This window comes from Hevea brasiliensis, chromosome 18, assembly GCF_030052815.1.
Source record: "Hevea brasiliensis isolate MT/VB/25A 57/8 chromosome 18, ASM3005281v1, whole genome shotgun sequence".
In the NCBI taxonomy this organism is placed as follows: Eukaryota; Viridiplantae; Streptophyta; class Magnoliopsida; order Malpighiales; family Euphorbiaceae; genus Hevea; species Hevea brasiliensis.
The window spans coordinates 33,018,311-33,031,015 of NC_079510.1; the positions used below are offsets into that span (position 1 = coordinate 33,018,311).

A 12,705-nucleotide genomic window follows, 5' to 3' on the forward strand; every position below is an offset into this window, starting at 1 on the left:
AATTTTAAATAATTATTTATTATAATAATTAAAAATTATTATTTAAATTTTTATTTATTTTAAAATAATATTTACGCATTAAATTTTAATTAAATTTATTTTAATAATTATTTTTAAAATATATAAAAATATTAATTATAATAAAATATTATTATTATTAATATTTTTATAATATTTAATATTATAGCAACGCTAGTTGATCTTCCTTAACTCCTAGTTTTTTTTTTTTTTATCAAATTAACCCTCTAGTTTAATCAGTTTACCGAATTTGAAATTTTTGATAAAATCAAAACAATTGATGTTACGCAAGAAGACATCATTCAAATTGTCGTCTTCTTAAATAAGTTATTTTACACTAAAAATATCAATTCAAATAGTGTTTTCTTGAGATATTAGGTAGCGCTTGTATTTTTATATTGTCAGTCTCGATAGAGAGTAGGCATGTAATAGGGATGATAATGGGTAAAGTATCCGTTAAAATTATCTTACTTGATTTTTATTAATATTATCAAAATTTGAATACGTTCTAAACTCATTTAAAATTTATTTTCAACTACTCGAACCTGTTTCAAACCTGATTATTATTACCCGAAAAAAAAATCTGATCTAGTTTATTTTTATATATTTTAATTAATATTTTGTATAAAAATTATTTTAATTAATAATTTATATTTTAAAATTTTAATAATTTTATAAAATATTTAAATTTTATTTTATAAAAAGTAAAATATATAAAAATTTATAAATATTATTATAAAAATATATATTTTATATTTAATTAAATATTTATATAAATAAATTAGAGTAATGAATATCGTAAAACTTAAACTCTGTCCACACTTATTAGGGCTATTATTTTTCACATCTGAATCCATCCGGAGTCCTACCCACAAAAATCTAGCTCTTGCCGTTTGGGCTTACCATTCCCACTTACCGAGTATCTTTAATAAGCTGACTTGCGCAAGAATTTAGCTTAGCTTTGGTTTTCCCAAACCGAGTCCTCCTCCGTCTTATTGTGCGAACCCTAACACGCTTTCTTCCTTCGTCCCCAGGGAAGTTCTTTGCAGTTTCCAAAGTCTTGGTGTTCAGAGAAGAAACAGTAGATTTTCCATCATCCTTATTTATTGCTTTGATGATCAATTCACTCTTTCTAAGGGCATGTTCATCAACTTCTCTAGAAGATGGCGACTTCCCAGCCAGTAAGTTCCCTTCCAATGCACAAATTCTTTCAGTACATCCATTTCTGTACAGCTCAAGCTCCTCTTTTCTTATAATTACTGAAGCTAATTCAGTATTATGAGAATGAAGAATAGATTCCAAATTGAGAAACACTAGATTGCTCAGTCTGTACTTGTTATCCAAAATTCTCTATCAAATGTTGTGTTCTTCATGTCACAGGTTGGAAGGAGAGAGTACATTGGGCTCAGTTGGTGCATTTTGGTAATGAGAGTTCACAATCGGGCTCAGTTGGTGCATTTTGGTAATGAGAGTTCATTGTGTGACTTTTGATATTTCCATCCAAAGGCTGGAACTGGTTGTTAGTTATTGACATTCTCAGCAATTATTATAATATAATTTACATATAAACTTGCAAGATTAGCTAATGCCACAGAAAAACTAATTACAGCAGACCAAGGCATAGCCCAATAATAACTACGAGGACCTAGATTCAACTAAAAACTAATTACAAAGCTGCCAGCTAACTTAAATAAACCCTTTCTGCATTAATCAGAAGTAAGCTCCTGTTATCATGTGCTGCTGTTATCTGAGGTCCTTTGAAGGCTTACCAATGAGAAGTAAGCTCCAGTTGGTCCCTTTGCCAACAAGGATGAGTGAGTCCCCGGCTCTACCACCTGTCCTTTGTCCAATACGGCAATAAGATCACAGTACTGTATAGTACTTAGCCTATGAGCTACAACTACAGTTGTTCTCCCAACCATCACACATTCCAACGCATCTTGCACCACCTTTTCTGATTGACTATCAAGCTTGCTGGTTGCCTCACCCAATGGCAACATTGCAGGATTTTTCAGTATTGCGCGGGCTACTGCAATACGCTGCTTCTGCCCACCTGATAGCTGCACTCCCCTGTCCCCACACAACGTGTCATATCCATCTTTCAATCCTGCAATGAAATCATGAGCACTGGCTGCCTTGCCTTGCGGCTTCGATGATTTCTGATTCATCATTCTTATCTGATGTACCATACACAATGTCTTCCTTTATGGTTCCAGCAAATAATGTGGGTTCTTGACTTACTAGAGCAATGTACTTTCTCGATGATCTCAAGTTATATGACTTGATATCACGACCGTCAATTTTCACCATACCCCTGATTGGATCATAAATCTCTCAATTAACCCAATGAAGGTTGATTTTCCAGACCCACTTTGGCCCACCAATGCCGTTGATTTCCCTGCTTCAATTTTGATTGAGAAGTGTTTAAAGATAATCACATCAGGCCTAGCTGGATATACAAAGTCCACATCTCGTAGCTCCACGTGGCCCATTATTGTTTCGGGCTTGAATCCATTGGGGTCTTCGGGCTCAATTTTTGTGCACCGGTCCAACACGGGGAAGGCAGACCCAACAGCATCCGAGCTCTTGGCTAGGCCAGTGGTCATGCTTCCAGCTTCGGCTATGACAGGGCCTGCGCTTATCAAGACCAAGAAAACCTCAAATAGGTCTTTTGCTGAAATGTAGCCTTTGGAAATGAGCTTTCCACCATACCAAAAATCAAGGGCCCAAGTGAATGAAATTAGGCTTTGAGAGGTGCCGAGCCCAACACCCGCGAGCAATGATTGTCGGATGCTTTCTCTCTGTGGGCCTTCTTGGGCTTTTTCGAGCATTTTAAGGATTCGATCTTGGGAAGAGAAGGCGGCGATGGTTCGGAGGTTGGACACGGCCTCTGCTGTGAGCTTGCTGCTTTCATCTTGAGCTTTAATGGCCTTCTGGGACATGCTTTTAAGTAGTACACGCCTGGTATAATAACAGACAATAATGAGAGGTTGGACTGCTATCATCACAACAGCAAGCCTCCAAGCAATGAGAAGGCCGGTTGCGCAGGCTATGGTTACTGCTGAGACTGTTTGTACTACAAGAGCCATTCGGTCACCCACTAGACTTCTCACCTGCCCATGAACAAAAATGCATACTCAGACCACAAGTATAAAATTTGTATTGTGATCTCTTTTGTATTGTATAGATAAGAATTAACAACGTAGCATAATTAAACTAACAGACAAAGCTTGCTTGGCTAATCAATGGTGATGCTATTAATTTTTATAGTAAATACGAATAAGATAGCAAATATAAATAAAAAAAATACGTACCACATTGGCATCTTTGGCCAGTCTAGAGCAAATTGCACCACTTGAATTCTCATCTTGATCAAGCCAGCCAACTTCAAAAGTGAGTATCTTTGAAAGCATCCTCTCCCTTATCCCCTTAGTCAAGTACTCACCCATATATGCAAAATTGTAATGCTGAACTATGTTGATGATCAATGAGAATATTGCCTCATAGAGATTCGACTAGTTCATATATTAAGATTGAATTAAAAATAAACGTCGGCATATTTAAGGAGCTTCTCCTTATGCAGCTTCTTAATTTTTCTTTTTTTTAAATAATTTTCAATTTTTATGAAATTTTTTAAGATTTTTTATTTATTAAATTTTTTACTTATTATTTTAGTAGTGCATTTAAGATAGATAATAATCCAAAATATCTCACTTTTTTATCCCCTTTGTCCAGTGGGCGTGTCCGGTTTGCATGATCCCCATTTTGGAAAAATTTTTAAACAAAATTTGAAAATATTTATCTGTATCTTCCGATTTTAGATATATTTTTATCAAGGGCTGAACCTAGCTTAACTATTATTTTTTTTCTTAAAACTTAATTATATCCATACACTTATTTGAACAAGTTTAATTTAGCTTATTTTTTATTTTTTATCTAATTTAATTAAAAAATTTTAATTTAAGCTCAATATAATAAAAAAAATCAAAAAATTAAACTTCTTAATTTTTAGACTTAAATAAAAAAATCAATAAATTTAATTCAAAAATTAAGAAGTTAAACTTCTTAATTTTTAGACTTAAATAAAAAAATCAATAAATTTAATTCAAAAATTAAGAAGTTAAACTTCTTAATTTTTATTTAAATAAAAAAATCAAAAAATTTAATCATAAATTTTAATTTTTGGACTCAATTAAACTTAAAATGAAACTTTGGGGCTAATTTGAACAAGAAATTAAAAATTAACTAAATTAAACTTCCTCAATAAGGGTTAAATTAAATATTTTACCTTTTTTTTTTTCCATGCCTAACCCAATATATAAATTATTTAATATTATTATTAATTGAGAAAACAAGTTACCTCGTAGTCTCAAGGCCTGATAGAACTAACGCTGAAAATGTACAGTAATAAGCTTGGACTTCAAATTGAGGTCCAATGGTTATCCCTGTTAATATTTCAATTTCTTGGCCCATAATTTTCTATTTAGCTACCTCACTATCACAGAGTTTGAGATCATTAAAAGAAGATGCTAGAATGGGGTAAAATTGTATTTTTACTATTTTTAAAAACAGTAAAAATGTCCCCCCATTTTAGTATAAAGTAATAATATCTGTCATGCACTTTATATGTTGCAAGCCTCACTGGAAATAAAAGTCACGAGTCCACGGGCTATTGAAAAGGGACTGAAATACAAGATTTTTCCATTTAACTACCATTCAAAGAAGAGTAGGGAATTCTATTATTAAGCTCCAAAGAAGTGATGACAATTGGATAGAAGCGGAACAAGACATCAATAGGAAGCAGCATCCTTTTTTCAGAGAATGTATAGTTGTAATAGTACTAGTGGGGAGGAAGAAGCGGCTAGTCTTGCTCCTCGTGTAGTCTCCAGTGAGATGAATGAAAGCCTCCTTGCTCCTGTTCTTAATGAAGAAATAAATAAGGTAGTGTTTGACCTGGGAGGGTTAAAAGCTCTAGGACTTTATGGCTTTTCTAGAGTATTCTACCAATAATACTAGGATTTTGTAGGAACTTATCTATGTAAGCCCGTAAAAAAATTTTTTTTTTCCTGTTTACATTTTGAGAGAATGGAATAGAACCAACATTGTGCTTATACCAAAATGTAAAAGCCCTGTTAATTTGAATCAATAAAGGCATATCAACCTATATAATTTCTCATATAAGATGATCTCCAGGATTATTGTTAATAGGCTCAAACCTTTAATGGCTAATTTAATCTCTAATGATCAAGTTGCCTTTATACCTTAAGAGTTATTTAGGATAATATTACAACTGCTCATAAGGCTTTCCATCATCTTAAAATTGCTAATAGTAAATCACATGCTATGGCCATTAAACTAGATATGCACAAAGCACACGATCAAGTGGAATGGTCCTTTATCCAAAAAATTCTATTGCAGTTTAAGTTTGCAGCTCAATGGATTTAGTGGATTATGCAATGTGTAACCACAATGAATTTTTCTATTATAGTGAATGGTGCACCTTCAACTTCTTTTTCTCCATCCAGAGGCTTAAGATATGGAGATCCCTTGTCTCCATACTTATTTCTTTTTATATCTCTAACTCATTCATGTCTTCTTGCTCAAGCTAAAAGGGAGAGTATGATCAAAGGCTTCAAGGTGGCTAGAAATGCTCTAGCTATTTCTCATATTCTATTTGCTAATGATACTTTATTATTTGGAAGAGCTACAAGAATTGAAGCCTCAGCCATCCTAAGTTTCATCCATAGATTAGGTCAACTTTCATAAATCCAGTGTTTTTTTTAGCAAAAAGGTTCATTAGAATTTAAAGAGGCAGATTCTTAACTTATTTCAAGTGAGGGAAATGAACACAGAAGATAAGTACCTTGGTCTTCTTACCTTATGGGGAAGATCTAAAATGCAGGCATTGAACTTCATTAAAGAAAAAGTCATGTCCAAGACTTTAGCTTAGATGCTAAAACTCTTATCTCAAGCAGGTAGGGAAACTCTAGTCAAGTATGTGTTGAGTGCCATTCCTACCTACTCAATGGCCATCCTCAAGTTCCCTAAATAGTTCTACTCTCATCTGAATAAAATGGCAGCCAATTTTTGGTGGGGGAAGTCAATTAAGGATTTGAAGTTGCATTAGGTTAGCTGGAGCAAAGCTGCTATCCCTAAATGTCAAGGTAGAATGGGATTCCGAGGCTTTGAACTTCTTGATTTAGCCTATCTAGCCAAGCAATCTTGAAGGCTTCTTGAAAATCTAGAGAGTCTATGGGCAAAAATTTTAAAAGGCCTATATTTTTCGCATACCTCCTTTTGGCAAGCTTCGGGTTCGACTAGGAGAGGTTCATGGATTTGGAAGAGTTTATTGGAAGGGAAAAGCATTCTTAAGGAGGGGCATCGATCTAATAAAGGAGATGGTTTTGATACTTTAATTTGGTTTGATTTCTTCCAGATTTAGAGTAACTAGACTGTAACACTGCCCTCCAAATGTTAGTTTGGTTACTAACTTAATAAACCATGTTGATCTTCAATGGAGAATAGATTTGAGTGTAGAGTTATTCTCCCAAGAAGAAGCTAGAGCAATCTAGGCTATGCCTATGGGCCTGTTTGGTAATAAAGATGAGAAAATTTGGCACTATGAGAAATTAGGGAAATATATAGTTAGATCAAGGTACAAGCTGCTGGCGACAAAATTGGCCAGGAAAAAGATGGGGGAGGCCTTCTAACTCTCCTTTTATCCCTCCCAACATTTGGAACCATGCTTGGAATCTTTCTCTTTAGCCAAAGATCAAAGTTTTCATTTGGAGAGCCTTGAAAAGTGCATTGCCAGCCAAAGAAAATTTAGCCAAAAGGGGCATTCTCTCAAACCCTTTCTACTCTATCTGAACTATGCAAATTGAATCAATAGAACATTCTCTTTTCTGGTGTCCTCAAGCAACAGCTACTTGGTTTGCTAGTATTTGCAACTATAAACCAAATCCTATTGATTTTACTTCTTTTATAGATTGGTGGTGCAAGCTTATCAACGATTTTAATATCGATACAGATTTTCTTTGTCTCATTGCTACTGCTTGTTGGGTTAGATGGAAAGTGAGGAACAAAGTTATTTCTGAAAATTTTATTCCAAATCTGATAGTTGCATCTCGCAATATTACTTCTGTGTTCTTTAAGCAATCTCACGTTTGAAGGGTCAGTAGGGAGAATATTGTTGTGCCTAGCAATATTGCTATCCCAAATAAGTGGTCTCAACCTCACATAAGGAGTTTAAAATTCAATTGCGATGCTGCCTTGAAGGAAGATGAAGCTATAGCTCATATAGCAATAGCGGTTAGAGATTGCTCTAGTGCTTTGATCAATGGTTTGGCTAAAAGAGTTGAGGCCATGTCTCATTTGGATGTTGAAGCTTAATGTGTTTTGGAAGCTTTAAAATTGTTTAGGGGCATGGGAGTTACGAAAGCCGTGATAAAAATAGACTCAGTTGTAGTATATGATGCCATCAAAAATAGAGTGAGTAGTAGCAGTTACGATATCAAAGCCACAGTCAATGCCATTTTAACTATGGCTATGTCGCTTCGAAGATTAGCCAATAATGTAGCAAACTGTGTGGCAAAACTCTGTGTAAAAGAAAAGCTTAGTTTTAGTTGGCTTTTTATTTCCCCTGTAGAGCTTTTGTATTTTTTGAGTTTGGATGCCTGAGGGGCCTTGTAAATGCACTTGTTGCAAATAAAAAAAAAATGAGCTCAAAGTCTTGCAAGTTATAGCTTAATAATAATAATAATAGAAAATGCTTTACATAGAAATATTTCCCTCCATTTATATCCCAAGCCTAGGCTAACCAAAGCATTTAAAAAAAAATCAACAATTATACATATTCAAAAATTTGATGTTGCATGCTATATTATAATTAACAAATGGAGATACAACCAAGTATGGTAGTTTAGTAATAAGCCTTCATAGTTAAAGGTGTCGAGCTCTAATTTGAATCCCCATCCTAGCTTTCATAGACTAAATATTATCTCCACAAATATGGTGGGTGAATAGACTGCATATTAATTTTTTTTTTCTTTTTTTATGATTTCATTTTTGCTTTGCATTTTTTTTCTTTTTTTTATTAAATATTTTTATAAAAAGTAACATTATTTAAATATCTTCATAAAATTTTAATAAAATTTGATTAAATTATAAATTTAACAGTGAAGGTGTTATTTTACCTTTTTGGCATTTTTATCTTGCTTTTTTCTTTTTTTTTTTTTAATTTCTTTCCTTTTACTTTTTTTATATAATTAAAATTATTGAATATTTACAAAAAAAAGGCAATATTAGTTAAGTATTATTATAAAATTCAAATAAAATCTAATTAAATAACAAATTAACTTTTTATCCTTTTTAATAAATTATACTATAAAAAACATAAATTTATAAAATACAATTTATTAATTGATGATAAATTAAAAATAATCTATATTATTGTCATTTAAAAAAAATAAAGCAAATTATAGTATTACAAAATTAATTTCACACACTCACATAAAGCTTTATACAATCAATCTTAATTATATATAATAAAATTCAATTTTGAGTTATCATTTTAATAATAATATTTGAAAAAATTATTAGGTGTTTTATTGTTATTTTCCTTCTTATTTTAATTGATTAAACTCTCTCAATTTTTATTTTTTTTAATATATAACTTAAATTTTTTATTTTATTTTAATTGTTTTAACTGTTAAATAATTACATTTAATTTCAATTACTGATTATCGCTAATATATATATATATATATATATATATATATATATAAACACTATAATTATAATGAATATGAGAATTAAGACTATTTTTTTTCTATAAAAAATGATATCTAATTGTTCACTTCAACCTATTAGATTATAAAATTATAGCAACACAATGTTTTTACCAGATTATATGTACATGTATTTTTTTGTGTAAAAAATAGAAATAATTAAATAATTTTTGCAATAAATTACAAAAATAATTTTTAAAAATACATACAAATAAATAAACTAATTTATTAATAATATTATAAAAATTTTGATAAAAAAAATATACCTGCAACACTGCGCGGGCACTGTAACTTGTTGGAGAAACTAGAGGGAATATTTAAGCCCAACTCCCAAAATATATCAAATTTTAAAACTATTTTTCATTAGTTGTAGCATTTTAATTGTCGCAAGGTATTTTGCAGTAGCCCGGATGAAGCTCTTCACCGAAGTGAGAAAAGTGAGGACTCGCCTCTCTAATTTTGAGGGAAATTAAAGAAAACCATTTTGTGAAAATAAATTAAAAGGAAACCACTTCAAAAGAGAAAAAGAGATTCTAGGTTCGGGGTCCGTATACGGACAGGGAAGGTGTTAGGCACTCTGCCTCGTCCCTCAATGAGGGTGAACAGATTTAATGTTATGCTCTTTATAAATTAAAAAGATAATTAGAGGGTTGAGAGAGGGGTGGTGTTAATCCTTTATGCATAATAAAGGAGTGTTCGATATTTCACTTATTTTGGGTTGCTCAAGAATACGAGTTCGTGAGACGGCCCTTTAGTGAATAGGTGTCAAATAAAGTTATCTTGTATATTGGAGTTGTATTATTTTAATTTTGATTTCATTAAGAGAGCTCATATAAGAAGTTTCTACCGATTTCTAGGTATGTTTTATTAAGAGTTTTAGGCGAGAGATTTCAGATAAGAACTCTCCTCCGATCTCCACATATTTTATTGAGGTTTTGGTTGAGAAACGGGTAAGAACTCTCCCCCGATCTCTTAGAGTGTTCGGTTTAAAAATTTAGATGAAGGATCTCGGATAAGAACTCTCCTCCGATCTTCGTGTTTTATTTAAATGAGAATCGGGTAAGAACTCTCCCCCGATCTCTTAGAGTGTTCGGTTCAAAATTTAAATGAAGGATCTCGGATAAGAACTCTCCTCCGATCTCTGTATTTTAATTAAGTGAGAATCGGATAAGAACTCTCCCCCGATCTCTTATAGTGTTCGGTTCAAAATTTAAATGAAGGATCTCGGATAAGAACTCTCCTCCAATCTCCGTATCTTATTTAAATGAGAATCGGGTAAGAACTCTCCCCCCGATCTCTTAAAGTGTTTACGATATAAGATCAAACTTTTCACCAATCTCCTAGATGATTACCTTGTCAGAATTCTTTGGCCAGCTATATCCGATCTCTTTCGGTTACTAGTCTAGAATCCGATCTTATCTCGATTCCCACTCTATTATGCTATCTCCTGGACTCATTTAGTAACCCGACCTCATAACTTTTTCCTCTGATTTATTATTCAACCTTTGGTTATTTTTATTTGTTCGAAAAAACTTTCACGTTAAGATACTTCTACCAATATTTTATTAACTTACCTATAAGTTGCCCATAACCAGAATACCTATTTTCGAAGGAAATGAAAACTAAGGAGGAATAAATAAAGTTTACGGATGAATAGAAGTAAACATCGGAAAATAACTATTGGCCTGAATAATCTACATTAGGACTTTAATGCTACTGAACTTGATGGAAATTTGAAAAAAAATAAAAAATAAAAATAAACTGAAACACGAACATCCAGCAAAATAATAGTCTAGACACTTACCTGTGGGAGGTTGAGGATCTTGAGCGAACTCTAGTGTCCACAAATCTTGTAGAGGTGGAAGTTGATGGTCCAGGGACTAATGCTTACTTCGAAATAACGAGAACCAGGTCAGAATGCAGTTGAGCTGAAGCGACGGTAACCGAGTCGGAATGAGATCAAGCTTGAAGATTAATATGCTAGTATTAGGGTGATGAAGACGAAACTGAAAAAAAATGGCATCGCAGAGTAATGAACAGACTGAAAATGAAGAATTTCAGGGCTCTTTCAATGGAGATACTTAAGAAAACTTATTTCTGAAGTTTCTGAAAAGCTCAGAATGGCAAAGTAGCAAGACTGAATTAGATTTGAGAGCCTTTCCACTATAATCACCACCACCTTTTTTCTGCCCTTCCCTTCTATAGTATTGCATGCAGGTATTTATAGGGAATGGGTGCTTCTAATGAAAGGTCAGGATCTCTCCTGGGGAGACGGAAGGTCTGGATTTCAAAGGACATAATCCGATGTCTGAGAATTAAAGAGAATCAAAATGGACGGCTGGGATCCTATTCAGAATATCCGTCCTTTCTCTTCCTAATCCAACGGCACAGGATCTTGCCTTACAAGATGGATTCGAGGGCTGGGAATGAAAAGCGCCAAACCTATCGTCTGCTTTTGATCCAAGGGCTCCAGGTTTGTCCTTGCAAGTATGATCAACGGTGGAAATTGTGATGTACAGAGCCGCCATAACTATTTTTGGCATCTGTCAGCAATGTGGGCGATTCTGCAAATGAGGCGTGCGATGAAGATTTGATCATGCCTGCAACGCTTTAACTAACTCGGCTTTGATTATGAAGAGAGTTATCGGAAGTCATCTCATCCTCTTCATGCTTTCCGATCTCTATTCCTTCCGATCTCTCTATTATGACCCTTTTCCGATCTCTCATATCGGGCCCCTCATCGCTTCCCAATCTTTCCCATTCTAAAACTTTCTTCTTTATCCGATCTGCCTTAGTCAAAGCAATTAATTCTTCGGTTACAGATGCATCCGCTTCGGTTTTTGTATGCAATAAATGCTCAAGCCCTATATATATGCACCAGTGAGAAAACTCCTCCACACTTCATTTCTCCTCCTTCCATTTCTCCTGTTCTAGCTTCTCCGGTGACAATTCCGATTATGGTGACTGCTTTTGATCTTTTTATGACTGTTTTCTTTGCTCCTCGACCGAAAATTTACGATCCCGGTAATCGGAGAATCATGAGAACAATATCTAATGATAGTGAGGGAACCGGACTAATTTGCCGATCAAGATCGAAAATGTCGATCGTGCCGATCTCGAATCGATCCACCAGTATAATTGGTAGGCTGATCTCGGGCAAGAGTACTGCTAATTTCAATCTTAATGTCGGTGATCGTCTCTTGAAGTTCATTTGGCTCCTCACCACATCGGGCGTCCCGACTGCAGCTAGGTTCTGGTCGATGACATCGACGATGACTCCACTCACCATCATAAGAGTCATAGTCACCCCATCTGAGCTGCACATCTATCCAATGCCTATGGCTGGCTTTCTGATCAAACACATCTTTTGATTCAGCCACAAGACTAGACTTTGACATAGGTCCTTACTAGGTAGGATGTAGTGCCAATCTTTAGAGATCGCCCAAATGATGTAATCTGACCTTTAAAGGTTCTCTTAATGATGTAATCCGATCTCTTAAGATTGTCCAAATGATGTAATCTGACCTTTTGGAAATGAAATGAAATTTTATTTGAAGGTTATTATTTAATTATTGCATTAGCTGTTTTTCCGATCTCTGATGTGCATATCCAATCTGATCTCTAATTAAATCATCATTAGCCGATCAGCGGCTCTGAAAATTTGCACAATCCGATAACCCTAGCTAGCCGATCTTATTTTATTCGATTTTATTATTGTATTTCTAGAACCTTCCCGTGACGTGTCAAGAAAGCGGGTCGATTCCGCTAACCGAAGCGCTGCTTGGGACTTCGTGAGCATTAAATGCTCAGACGGGTATAAATAGGGGGAGGGTCAATCAGTTGCTTCCTTATGTCACTTTCAGCACTTTGCTAGCAATTTCAAAATTCTCTCGTTTCT

At 34.0% G+C, this 12,705-nt stretch overlaps 1 pseudogene; it reads right to left on the reverse strand.

Moving 5' to 3' along the window:
- Positions 1-1,612: 1,612 nt before the first annotated feature.
- Positions 1,613-5,949, reverse strand: LOC110664099 (ABC transporter B family member 15-like; annotated as a pseudogene).
- Between the last annotated feature and the right edge of the window lie 6,756 nt (positions 5,950-12,705).